Source organism: Chrysochloris asiatica, unplaced genomic scaffold (genome assembly GCF_000296735.1).
Source record: "Chrysochloris asiatica unplaced genomic scaffold, ChrAsi1.0 scaffold00013, whole genome shotgun sequence".
NCBI classification, from domain to species: domain Eukaryota; kingdom Metazoa; phylum Chordata; class Mammalia; order Afrosoricida; family Chrysochloridae; genus Chrysochloris; species Chrysochloris asiatica.
The window spans coordinates 5070327-5082786 of record NW_006408531.1 but is presented as its reverse complement, the minus strand read 5'-3'; positions in this window follow the sequence as shown (position 1 = coordinate 5082786).

Here is a 12460-nt window from a genome sequence, read left to right as displayed (position 1 = left end):
CCATGGGCTGCCAAAAGAACCAACAGATCTGTGTTGGAAGAAGTGCAACCAGAGTGCTCCTTGGAGGCAGGATTGCCACACTTCGTCCCTCATACTTCGGACATATTGTCAGGAGGGACCAGTCACTGGAGAAGGATATCATGTTTGGTAAGGTGGAGGGTCAGAGAAAGAGAGGAAGACCCCTCAGCGAGAAGGATTAGCAAAGTGGCAGCATCAATGGGCTCAAGCCTAGCAACAATTGTGAGGTCAGCCCAGGACCAGGCAGTGTTTCATTGTGTAGAGCATAGGGTAGCTATGAGTTGGTAGTGACTCGATGGCACCTCACAACAACAACATGTATGTATATATACATATATACTGGTGTGGCACTGAAGGCTAATGCACTGGACTGCAAGGTCGGTTTGAAACATTAGGTCAGTCATTCAAACTCACCAGCTGCTACTTGGAAACCTTATACTGGGGCACTATGAGTCAGAACCAATTTAACAACACTTAATGAAAACAACAACATATGTGTGTGTGTGTGTGTGTGTGTGTGTGTGTGTGTGTTTGTATATATACTAACTGGGTAATTCCATGTTATAGGTGATATTTAACATTTAAACATAAGCTTTATTAAAAACTTGATTTGTTGTATAAATTATTTTTATACCAATCATAAGTTTAAGAGTTAGTAAGGAGAAACTGATTATAAAATGAATTAATGTAGCATAGAAATAATTAAGAAAAATAATTATGAATAATGTTGAATACATAGGTAAAACATTTTTTTTAGTAAAATGCATGTTTTAAAATATTTTATTGGTTGAATCAGTTTGGATTCTAAACATAGTTACCCATGCCTAAATATATTAGCAATTTTCACGTCCAAATATTTTTTTCTGAAACTACCTAACTATGAGCAGTTGTCTGTGTGAGAACAGAGGGAGGATTGTTTTTACTTCACTCTAAGATTAATGATATTTTATAGCTTCAAAAGAAATTTTCAGTTCTGGCTTTCATGGCAGGCAACTCCTTGTCTTCTTTAATTTATTGTCACTTTTTAAACATAATTATTCATTCTGTGGCACATAAAAATAGTCTAAAAGCAAACGTTTTTATTGGAAATGGGATTTTGCTTGCTGTGAACTCTTCAAAAGTTCCCTTTCCTTTTCTTCATTTACTAGGTAGCATTGTAATCATTCCAATCATATTTGTTTTCAAATGTTTAATGTTGGCTGATGTACTCCAGAAGAACAAACAAATCTGTGTTGGAAGAGCTACAGCCAGAATGCTCCTTAGAATAAAGAATGATGAGACTTTTCTCACATACTTTGGATATGTTGTCAGGAGAAATTCATGCTTGATAAAGTAGAAGGTCAGCAAAAATGAGGAAGACTCGAGAGGTGGCTTGACATAGTGGTCACGGTAATGGGCTCAAACATAGGAATGAGTGTGAGAATAGCGCACGACTGGGCAGTGTTTCATTTTGTTGTGCGTAGGGTTCATTGACTCAGAACTGATTCAAGGACACCTAGCAACAATGGAGACATAGAAAGAGTGAATTTCTTCTGTTTCCCTCTGGCCTGTGTATTTTTTGGTTCTCAAATAAAAACAAAATTGTCAATAATATAAACTAAAATCTGAAATATTTAAAATTATTATCGAAGTCCCAAATTTCTGACTAGTTCAGAAACAGACCTAGAGTTGCACAAGAGATGAAACCTACAAATAAAATCAACATGGCCTTTGTCAGCTCTGTCATTTCGGAGGCCCCTTCATTCCACTTCAAAATCCATTTAACAACAACAACAACAAATTTTCAGTAATACTTCCTGTTCTGAAAGTGTGCTTTTTCTGTTACCAACCTTGCTGATTCTTCCAGACAACTGTACTTCACAATAAAATTAGCTTCTCCAATATTAACAGATGGAAGATACTATTAAAAGCACTATTAAAGAAAGATAAAAGCATAAACTGACTGTATTGTATGTAAATTGATGTATCAAATACCAAATGAATAATCAATGACACAGTTGGAAGTTAAACATTCAAAAGCTTTGAAAAAAAAAATACATGCTCAAAGGTTTTCAACTTGTGAATAGATGCATTTTACTGGGAAGTAATTTGAATTATATTTTCATGATGTCAGACTTATCTTTTCAAACAGCAAAAATTTTAGTTCAACTACTCATCATTTTGCTGAGGAAAATGTGAATTTTGTAATTCTAATGTCAACTGTTTCCTTCCTAAAGTCAACAACGCTGACTATACACAGACTCATCACTCTGTTGAGTTTTTTCTCTAGCTGTTGATAGAAGAATTTTGTAAACTGTACACAGTTTTATAAACTGTGTTTGATGAATCAAGTGTTCTTTTTTTGTGGAGTTTATTGATATTCCTAGGAACATGAGAAATATGCTTGTTGTGTTTGTTTATTTTATGTTTGCTGGCATAAACTTGGTATGTTGTTGTTGTAAAGTGCCATCCAGTTGGTTCCGATTCATAGCGACCTTGTATTAGATTTCTGAGGAGCAGCTGGTGGGTTTGAACTGCCAACCTTGTGTTTCACAGTCCAGTCCTAGCTTTACCGATGTTTATCACATACCTCCTAACCTCCCAGTTCAGTTGTTCTTTCATAAACATTCCAACAATCTTCAATCTTACCAAGATTTTCAATAAATGGTTTACCCATACATGAGTCCTGGTGTGGCATTGTGGAATAAATAAAGCACTGGATTGCAAGTTTGGTTTAAACCATAGGGTCAGTGGTTCTAACTCACCTCACCAGGGTTGGTGGTTCTACCTTCTAAAATAGAGTCGCTATGCCTTGGAACTGACTCAACAGCACTTAACAACGACAACAAAAAAGTCCTATCATGAGTTCACCTTCCTCTTAATGCTGGTCATTATAATCACTCATTTTGACCACTAGCTTGCATGCACTAGTCCAGGATAATGTGATGGTACCTATTAGAGACTGAGTCTACCACATGCACTCAGGATTCCTCCTTCATTCCTCTTACTTCTCAAGGGCATCACTCCTGCAATTCTCTCCATTAGCAAAGGTTTCTTTTGAATCATTTTTACCAATCTACAAACACACTTGCCTCTCCATTTAAATAGAAAAAAATATCTGCTATACTTCCTCAGAGAACATCGTGCTTCATCATTCTGCTTACATTGAGAACTAAATTTCTTGAAATTACTGACTATTGTCAATTGCTCATCCACTACTGCTATTACTCATCTGCTTAGCAATTGCATCCCCACGCCAATGATCCTACTCTGGTCAAAGTTACTTGTTGTTGTTAGTTGCCATATTTTTGACTCATGAAAATCCCACTGGTATGGAGTAGGATTGTTCCGTATGGTTTTTCAAGGCTGTGATCTTTTGGAAGCAGATCACCAAGCCTGTCCTCTAAGGCACCTCAGGGTAAGTTCGAACCACCAAAATTTTGGCTAGTAGCCTAGTGCTTAACCATGTGTGCCATCAAGGGAATCCATGTCAAAGTTATTCGGTAGCTGTATGTTACCACACCCAAGCTACCATCTCTGTCTCAAGGCAGCATTTAATCCAGCTGAGCCCTTCCTCTTTCTTGAACTATGTTCTTCTTTTGGCTTTGGTGAAAATACAAATTCCTGTTTTTCTATAACCTAACCAGCCACAGCATCAACCTTCGCTTGCTCCTACTCCCTTTAAATGTTGGTTGGTACCAGGATATAGTTCAGTTCCTTTTTTTTTTTCTTATATGACTCCACAGATAGTATCTAATTCATTCTCTAATGCCATCTGCATTCTGATGAATCCTAAATCTGTTCCTTAAGCTAAAATGCATATATCCAGTCACCTATTTGATATGTCTACTTGAATAAACTATAGGCATATCAAACTTAACATCTCCCATTCCTCCAAACTACTCCATATACAGTGTTTACTGTGATGCTGTAGGATCAGCACTGGAAGGCTAATAACAAGATCACCAGTTCAAACTCATCAGTCACTCCTCCAAAACCCTGTACAGAGTCACAGTGAGTCAGAAGCCACACAATGGCACATAAAAGTAACAAAACCTAAAATCCAGGGAACTGCCTTGGCACCTTTTTCCTTCAGCCTCCTACATCTAACCATTATAAGCACTGCCATTTTCACTTCTAAAATGTAGACTGAATCCATCTACTTCTTTCCATCTTTATTATCAGTACTGTAATCCAAGTTACCATTGCATTCTACTTCAGACAACTGTAATATTTGCCTAATTGGTCATACATGAAGAAAGGAAAAAGTCATTAAGAAGACAAGAAAGACGGAAAAGATCAATATGGATGTCTGAAGAGACATTGAAACTTGCTCTCCAGTGTAGAGATGCTAAAGCAAATGGAAGAAATTAGGAGGTAAGAGCTGAACAGAAAATTTCAAAGTTCAGCACAAAAAGACAAAGTCAAATATTACAACAAAATGTGCAAAGATCTGGAGTCAGAAAACCAAGAAAAGGGAAGAACACACTCAGCATTTCTCAATCTGGGGGAACTGAACTAAAAATTCAAGCCTTGACTTTCGTTATTGAAATATTATCTGGGCAAATTATTGAATGGTGCAGAAAGCATCAAAAGAAGATGGAAGGAATACCCAGAGTCACTGTATCAAAAGGAAATGGTTGATGTTCAACCATTTCAAGAGGTAGCATATGACCAAGAGCCAATGATACTGAAGGAAGAAGTCCAAGGTGCATTGAAAGAATTGGCAAAGAACAAGGCACAAGGAATTGATGGAATAAAAATTGAAATCTTTCAAGAAAGTGAGGTGGCACGGGAGGCACTCACTCGTCTATGCCAAGAAATTTGGAAGACAACTATCTGGCCGACTGATTGGAAGAGTATTTGTGCCTATCTCAAAGAGGGGTGACCCAATGGAATGCAGAAATCATTGGACAATATCTTTGATATCCCATGTGAGTACAATTTTACTAAAGGTAATACATAAATAGCTGCAAGCATACATTGATAGAGAACTTCCATAGGTTCAAGCTGGATTCAGAAGAGGATGTGGGACAAGTGATACCATTACTAATGTCTGATGGATCTTGGCTGAAAGCAGAGAATACCAGAAAGATGTTTACCTGTGATTTATTGACTAGGCAAAGGCTTTCTATTGTGTGGCTCATAACAAGCTATGCACAACATTGCGAAGTATGAGTATTCCAGAGCACTTAACTGTGCTCATAAGGAATCTGTACCTGGACCACGAGGCAGTTGTTCAAACAAAACATGGGAACACTAAATGGTTTAAAATTAAGAATGGTGTACTACAAGGTTGTATTCTTTTACCATACTTATTCAAACAGTATGCTGAGCGAATAACCTGAGAAGCTGGGTTTGATGAAGAAAAAGTGGCATCAGGATTGAAGGAAGACTCATTAACAACCTGAATTATGCAGATGATACAACCTTGCTTGCTGAAAGTGATGAGGATTTATTCGGTACGGATTACATCTCAATGTAAAGTAAACAAAAATCCTTACCACTGGACCAATAAACAACATTCATATCAATGGAGAAAGGGTTGAAGTTGTCAAGGACTTCATTCTTCTTGGATCAAGTATCAACACTCACGGAAGCAGTAATCAAGAAATCAAGCGACTTATTGCATTAGGCAAATCTGCTACACAAGACCTTTTCAAAGTGTTGAAGAGCAAAGATGTCAGCTTGAGGACTTAAGGTGCGCCTGACCCAAGCCATGGTATTTTCAATACCTCATATGCATGCAAAGGCTGGATAGTGAATAAGAAAGACCGTAGAAGAATTGATGCTTTTGAGTTATGGTGAATATTGAAAATGCCACGGACTGCCAAATGAACCAACAAATCTGTGATGGAAGAAGTGCAGCCAGAGTACTCCGTGGTGGCCAGGATGGCCAAACTTCGTCTTTCATACTTCAGACATATTTTCTGGAGGGACCAGTTACTGTAGAAGGATATCATGTTTGGTAAGGTGGAGGGTCAGAGAAAAAGAGGAAGACGCCCAAAGACATGGACTGGCAAAGTGACAGCATCAATGGGCTCAAGTGTGCCTACAATTGTGAGGTTGGCGCAGGTCCAGGCAGTGTTTTGTTCTGTTGTGCATAGGGTCGCTATGAGTTCGTACCGACTCGATGGCACCTAACAACAACAACAACCACAAATCATTCTCAATCCAGAATCTACTGATCAATTGTCTGATCAAATGTCTTAATGGCATACATACTACTTAAAACAAACTTCTAACTCTGTACCCTGACTAACGAGACTCTATGTAATCTGGCCCTTGACTGTCTCTCTAGCCTCATCTCCAATTTCTCTCCTCACTGGCCACTGTGCTGTAGCTCCCTTGCCCATTTTCTCCCTCAAGTACAATAATATATTGCTGAGTAAGTCTTTTGTACTTGCTATATCCGTTTGCCTTGAATGCTTTTTCACAGATTTTACCATAAGTGGCTCCATGTTTATTAATATGGCCTCAACTTAAATGTCACCTTCTCTACAGCGTTAGTTTTCATCAAGGTGGCTCTGACTCATGGTGATCCCGTCTATAACAGAACATAACATTGCCTGGCCCGGTACCCTCTTCATGTTTGTCAGTATGTTTGAGGCCATTATTTCAACCACTGTGTCAGTCATATCATTGAGGGTTTCTTGGCTAGCCCTCTATTTTATCAAACAAGATATCCTTTTCTAGTGATCACCTCCTCCTAATGATGTATCCAAAGTCAATGAATCAAAGTTTTGGACACTATTCTGTTGTGCTCCATCGGATTGTTATTGGCTAATTTTCAGAAGATGATTACTAGATATTTCTTCCTATTCTGACTTAATTTGAAGCGTCACTGAAATCTGTCGACCATGGGTGACTTTTCTGATATTTGAAATACTGATCACTTAATTTCCAGTAGCATCATAACTTGCAAGCCACTATAATATAAGAAACTGACGGATGAGTGGTAGTATATTTTCTTTGCTTTTCTTTAACCAGACTGCATATTGAGACCAGTGTTTAAATGTTTAGTAAAGTGCATCATATGGACCTGGCTTGATTGGTTGAGTATAGATATTTAAATAAGAAAAAAAAAAAAAAAAAAAAAAGGGTTTAAATTCTGGTTTCTTTAGCCCATATTTCTGTGTCTTTAGGCAGTTGTAAAGATTAAAGGAATCGTAAAGGAATGCAATTATCTTAGTAAAGCATCATATTCATAAGACAAACAATAAGTGGTAGTAATAGTTATTAATATTAATGTTTTTATTATCCATTTGTTTGTTGTTGTTGTTAAGTGCCGTCGAGTGGGTTCCGACCCATAGCGGCCCTGTACAGGGTTTCCGAAGGCGTAAATCTTTACGGGAGTAGAAAGCCTCATCTTTCTCCCGCAGACCGGCTGGTAGTTTGGAACCGCTGACCTTAAGGTTCGCAGCCCGATTCGTAACCACTACGCATTTGTTCTTAGGTGCCGTCAATTCCGTTCCCACTAATAGTTACCCTATGCACAACACAACAAAACATTGCCTGGTCCTACTCCATCCTCACAATTGTTGTTTTGTTTAAAACCCACTGCTGCTTCCACTGAACTAATTCATCTTGTTGGGGGTCTTCCCCCTTTTCACTGACCATCCACTTTATCAACGATGATGTCCTTTTCCAGGACTGGTTTCTCGTGTTAATACGTCCCAAGTATGAGATGAAGTATCACCATCCTAGCTTCTACGAAACATTCTGGCTGTACAGATCTGTTTGTTCTTCTGGCTTTTAATAGTCTGCTGCAACACCATAACTCAAATGCATCAGTTCTTCTTGGTCTTCCTTATTCATTACCCAACTTTCACATGCATATGAGGCTACTGAAAACACCATGACTAGGGTCAGGAGCACCTTAATCCTCAAACTGACATCGTTGCTCTTGAACACTTTAAAGAGGTCTTGTGCAGAAGATTTGCCTAATGCAAGATTTTTGATGTCTTCACTGTTGCTTCCACGAGTGTTGACAGAGGATCCAAGCAGAATGCAATTGACAATTTCAATCTTTTCTCCATTTGTCAAGATATTGTTTATTGACCCAATCTTGAAGATTTTTGTTTTCTTTAGATTGAGGTGCAACCTATGAAGATGATGGTCATCTTCATCAGTAAGTATTTTAAGTCCTCTTTACTTTCAGCAAGCAAGGTTGTATCATCTGCATATCACAGGTAGTTAATGAGTTTTCCTCTAATCCTGATACCACATTCTTCTTCATATAATCAGTTTATTGAGTTATTTACTCAGCATACAGATTGAATTACTATGGTGTGAAAATACAATCCTGAAGCATGTTTTTCCTGATTTTTAAGCCCCCATTGTACCTTTATTGAGTATGGATATTTAAATAAGAAAAAAAGGGGGGGGCTGTATTTTGATCTATGTACAGGTTTGTCAAAAGCACAATTAAGTGTTCTGGAAAACCCATTCTACCCAATGTTTTTCATAGTTTGTCACGATCCACACAGTTGAAAGCCTTTTCATAGTCAATAAAGCACTTTCTGGTATTCTCTGCTTTAAACCAAGATCCATATGACGTCAGCATTGATATTCCTCATTCCATGTCCTTGTCTAAATCTGGCTTGAACCTCTGACAGCTCCCTGTCGATGTACTGGTGCAGCTATTTAAAAATTATATTTAGCAGAATTTTACTTGCATTTAGTATAAATAATATTGTCTGATGATTTCTGCATTCTATTGGGTCACCTTTTTTGGAATGGATACTAATATGAATCTCTTCAAATCAATTGACCAGGTAGCTGTCTTCCAAATTTCTTGGAATAGATGAGTGAGTGCCTCCAGTACTGCATCAATGTGTTGATAGAGTTCAGTCTGTATTCCATCAATTCCCGAAGCCTTGTTCTTTGCTTATGCCTACAGTGTACCTTGGACTTCTTCCTTCAGTATCATTGGCTCTCGATCATATGACACCTCTTACAATGACTGAACATCATCCATTTCTTTGTGGTACAGGGCCTCTATGTATTCCTTCCATCTTACCTGATGCTTTCTGTATCGTTCAACATTTTGCTCATAGAATCCTTCAATATTTCAAGTCAAGGCTTGAATTTTTTCTTCAGTTCCCTCAGTTTGAGAAATGCTGAGCTTGTTCTTCACATTTGATTTTCTAACTCCTGGTTTTTGCACATTTCAACTTAATACTTGACTTTGTCTTCTTGAGCTGCCCTTTGAAAATTTCTCTTCAGTTCTTTTACTTCCTCATTTCTTCCTTTTGTTTTAGCATCTCTGCACTGGAAAGTGATTTTGAGATTTTGGTCTTTGCCTTCTTTCTTGTCTTCTTAATGACCTTTTGCTTTCTTCCTGTATGATCCTCTTGATGTCATCCCACAATTCTTATGGTCTCCAGTCATTAATATCTAATGCATAAAATTGTTCTTGAGATGATATCTAAATTCAGGTGGACTTCATTTAAGGTCATATTTTGGCTCTCGTGTACTTATTTTAACTTTTTTCCAGCTTCAGCCTGAACTTCCATATGAGCAATTGTTTTGGCTGATTACATCATGCTTTTCTGCCATCTCTTCCTACAGATGTAGTCAATTTGATTTCTGTGTATTCCACCTAGTAAGGTCTATGTATCTTTTATGTTGTTTAAAAAAGATATTTGCTAAGAAGAAGTCATTCATCTCGTAAAATTCTATCATGTCATCTCCAGCATTATTTCTATCACCAAGGCCATATTTTCCAACTACTGATCCTTCCTCTTTATTTTCACCTTTTACATTCCAACCACTAATCATTATCAATACATCTAGATTGCATGTTTGACCAATTTCACACTAAAGAAGTTGGTGGAATTCTAAATACAGTAGTATTAACTGATCTTCCTTGTGTTGTTGTTAAGTGCTGTATAGTTGACCAAGAGTGACCCTGTATAGGGATTCCAAGAAGTGGCTGGTGAGTTTCAACTGTCAACCCTGCGGTTCAAACCAAGCTTGCAGTTGAGTATTCTATGGTGTCACATCAGGACTCTGATTTTTCTTGTAGGTACATGAATAATATCCTATAACATCTTAGTCCTCAAACTGACATGTTTGTTCTTGAACACTTTAAAGAGGTCTTGTGCAGTAGATTTGTCTAATGCAGTATGTCATTTGATTTCTTTACAGATGCTTCCATGACTGCTGATGGTTGATCGGAGCAAAATGATGTTTTTGACAATTTCAGTGTTGCCTCCATTCCTTCACTATTGCAACTCAAGGTTTGAATTTTTCTTCAGTTCTTTCACTTGAGAAATGCTGAGTCTGTTCTACCCTTTTGGTTTTCTAACTCTGGTTCTTTGCACATTTCACTATACTACTTGACTTTGTCTTCTTGAGCTGCTCTTTGAAAATTTCTATTCAGCTCTTTGCCTCCTCATTTTTTTCCATTTGCTTTAGCGTCTTTATGCTAAAGAGCTAGTTTGAGTGTCTCTTCTGACATCTGTTTTGGCCTTTTCCTTCTTTCTTGTATTCTTGATGACCTTTTACTTTCTTCCTGTATGACCCTTTTGACGTCATACCACAACTCTTTGGTCAAAAGTCATAATTCATCAAATCTGTTCTTGAGATGATCTCTAAATTCAGGTGGGATATGTTCAAGGTCCTATTTTGGCTCTCGTGAACTTGTTCTAATTTTCTTCAGTTTCAACATGAATTTGAGTATGCACAATTGATGGTCTGTTCTACAGTCTGCCCTGGTCTTGTATTGGCTGATGATAAGGAGCTTTTCTACTGTCTTTTTCACAGCTGTAGTCAATTTGATTTCTGTATATCCCATCTTGTGAGGTCCATGTGTATAGTTGTTTATTATGTTGTTTGAAAAGGGTATTTGCAATGAAGAAGTCATTGCCCTTGTAAAATTGGATATCATGTGATATCCAACAACTCTTCTATCACCAAGGCCATATATTCCAACTACTGATACTTTCAGTCTTTGCATCCCAATCGCCAGTAATTAATACATCTTGATTGCATGTTTGATCAATTTCAGATTGAAGATGTTGGTAGAATTATTCAATTTCATCATCACTGGCTTTAGGGTTGGTGCGTCAATTTGAATAATAGTGGTATTGACTGATTTTCCTTGCAGGCATATGGATATTATCCTATCAGAGACAGTGTTGAAATGTTCTTTATTATGATGAATATGATGCTATTCCTCTTCAAATTCCTGGCATAGTAAACCATGTGATTATCATATTCAAAATGCTCAATATCAATCCATTTCACCTCACTAATATTTATGCATTGTTTCATTTTTGGCTATTTCTAATTTTCCTAGATTTATACTTCATACTTTCCATGTTCCAATTATTAATGGATGTTTACAGCTGTTTCTCTTCATTGTGAGTTATGCCCATCAACAAATGAAGGTCCTGAGGGTTTTACTTAATTGCCATCATCACTGTCAACTCTACTTTGAAGAGGTAGCTCTTCCTCATTTGTATTTTGAATGTGTTCCCATCTGAAGGGCTCATTTTCCAATACTATACCTGACAAGACTCTGGTGGCCTGTATCATGTTTTCATATTCAATATTCTAGTGCTTACAGTGTTCTACTGCTATTCATAAGGTTTTCAGGGACAAAATATTTGGAAGCAGTCCGTCTCTCCTCTTCCTAGTGTGTCTTAGTCTAATTCAGCTGAAGCCTGCTCATGGTGGGTGACCCTGCTGGTATTTAAAATATCAGTGGCACAGCTTCCAGAATCACAGCAACATTTACGCCACCAGAGTATGGTAAGCCAACAGACAATAATACTTGTTGTTAAATGCCACTGAGTCGGTTCCGATCCATAACGACCCTGTGTAGGGTTTCCAAGGATCAGCTGGTGAGTTTGAACCACCAATCTTGTAGTTCAAACGACTTTGCAGTCTGCACAGTAACCCATAGAGCTACACCAGGACTCCAACGATAATACTAATTGGGAGTTATTTTGTAATAAAATGTGTGAGGCTCCCTGAACATGGATTTATATAATCAATTGCATCAGAGCAGTCTGGGGTTTCTGACTTGGTGATAGTTTGTATGAGAAGATTGGGGTCAACTGTGTGGAGCTTCCTTCCATGAAGAAAGAACGTGATATTGGAAGTCATTCAGATTTCTGTGGGGGCTCTTCCCTGCCCATTGCTAATTGATCTTGGATAAGTGATTTAATCATTTCAAATGTCAGTTTCCTACTAATATAATAAATTATTTTAAGAATTTTTGGAGAAATTCTATTTCTAAGATACTACCTTTTGTTTTTGATCTCTTTTATTATTTTCTTTTTAATTTCTCCTTATTTAAGCTTCAAGGAGCCCTGGTGGCACAGTGGGTTAAGCTTGGGTTGCTAACTATAGGATCGGCAGTTCAAACCCACTAGCTGCTCAGCAGGAGAATGCAAAGGCTGTGTGCTCCCATGAAGATGTACAGTTCTGGAAATACTAAGGAGCAATTCTA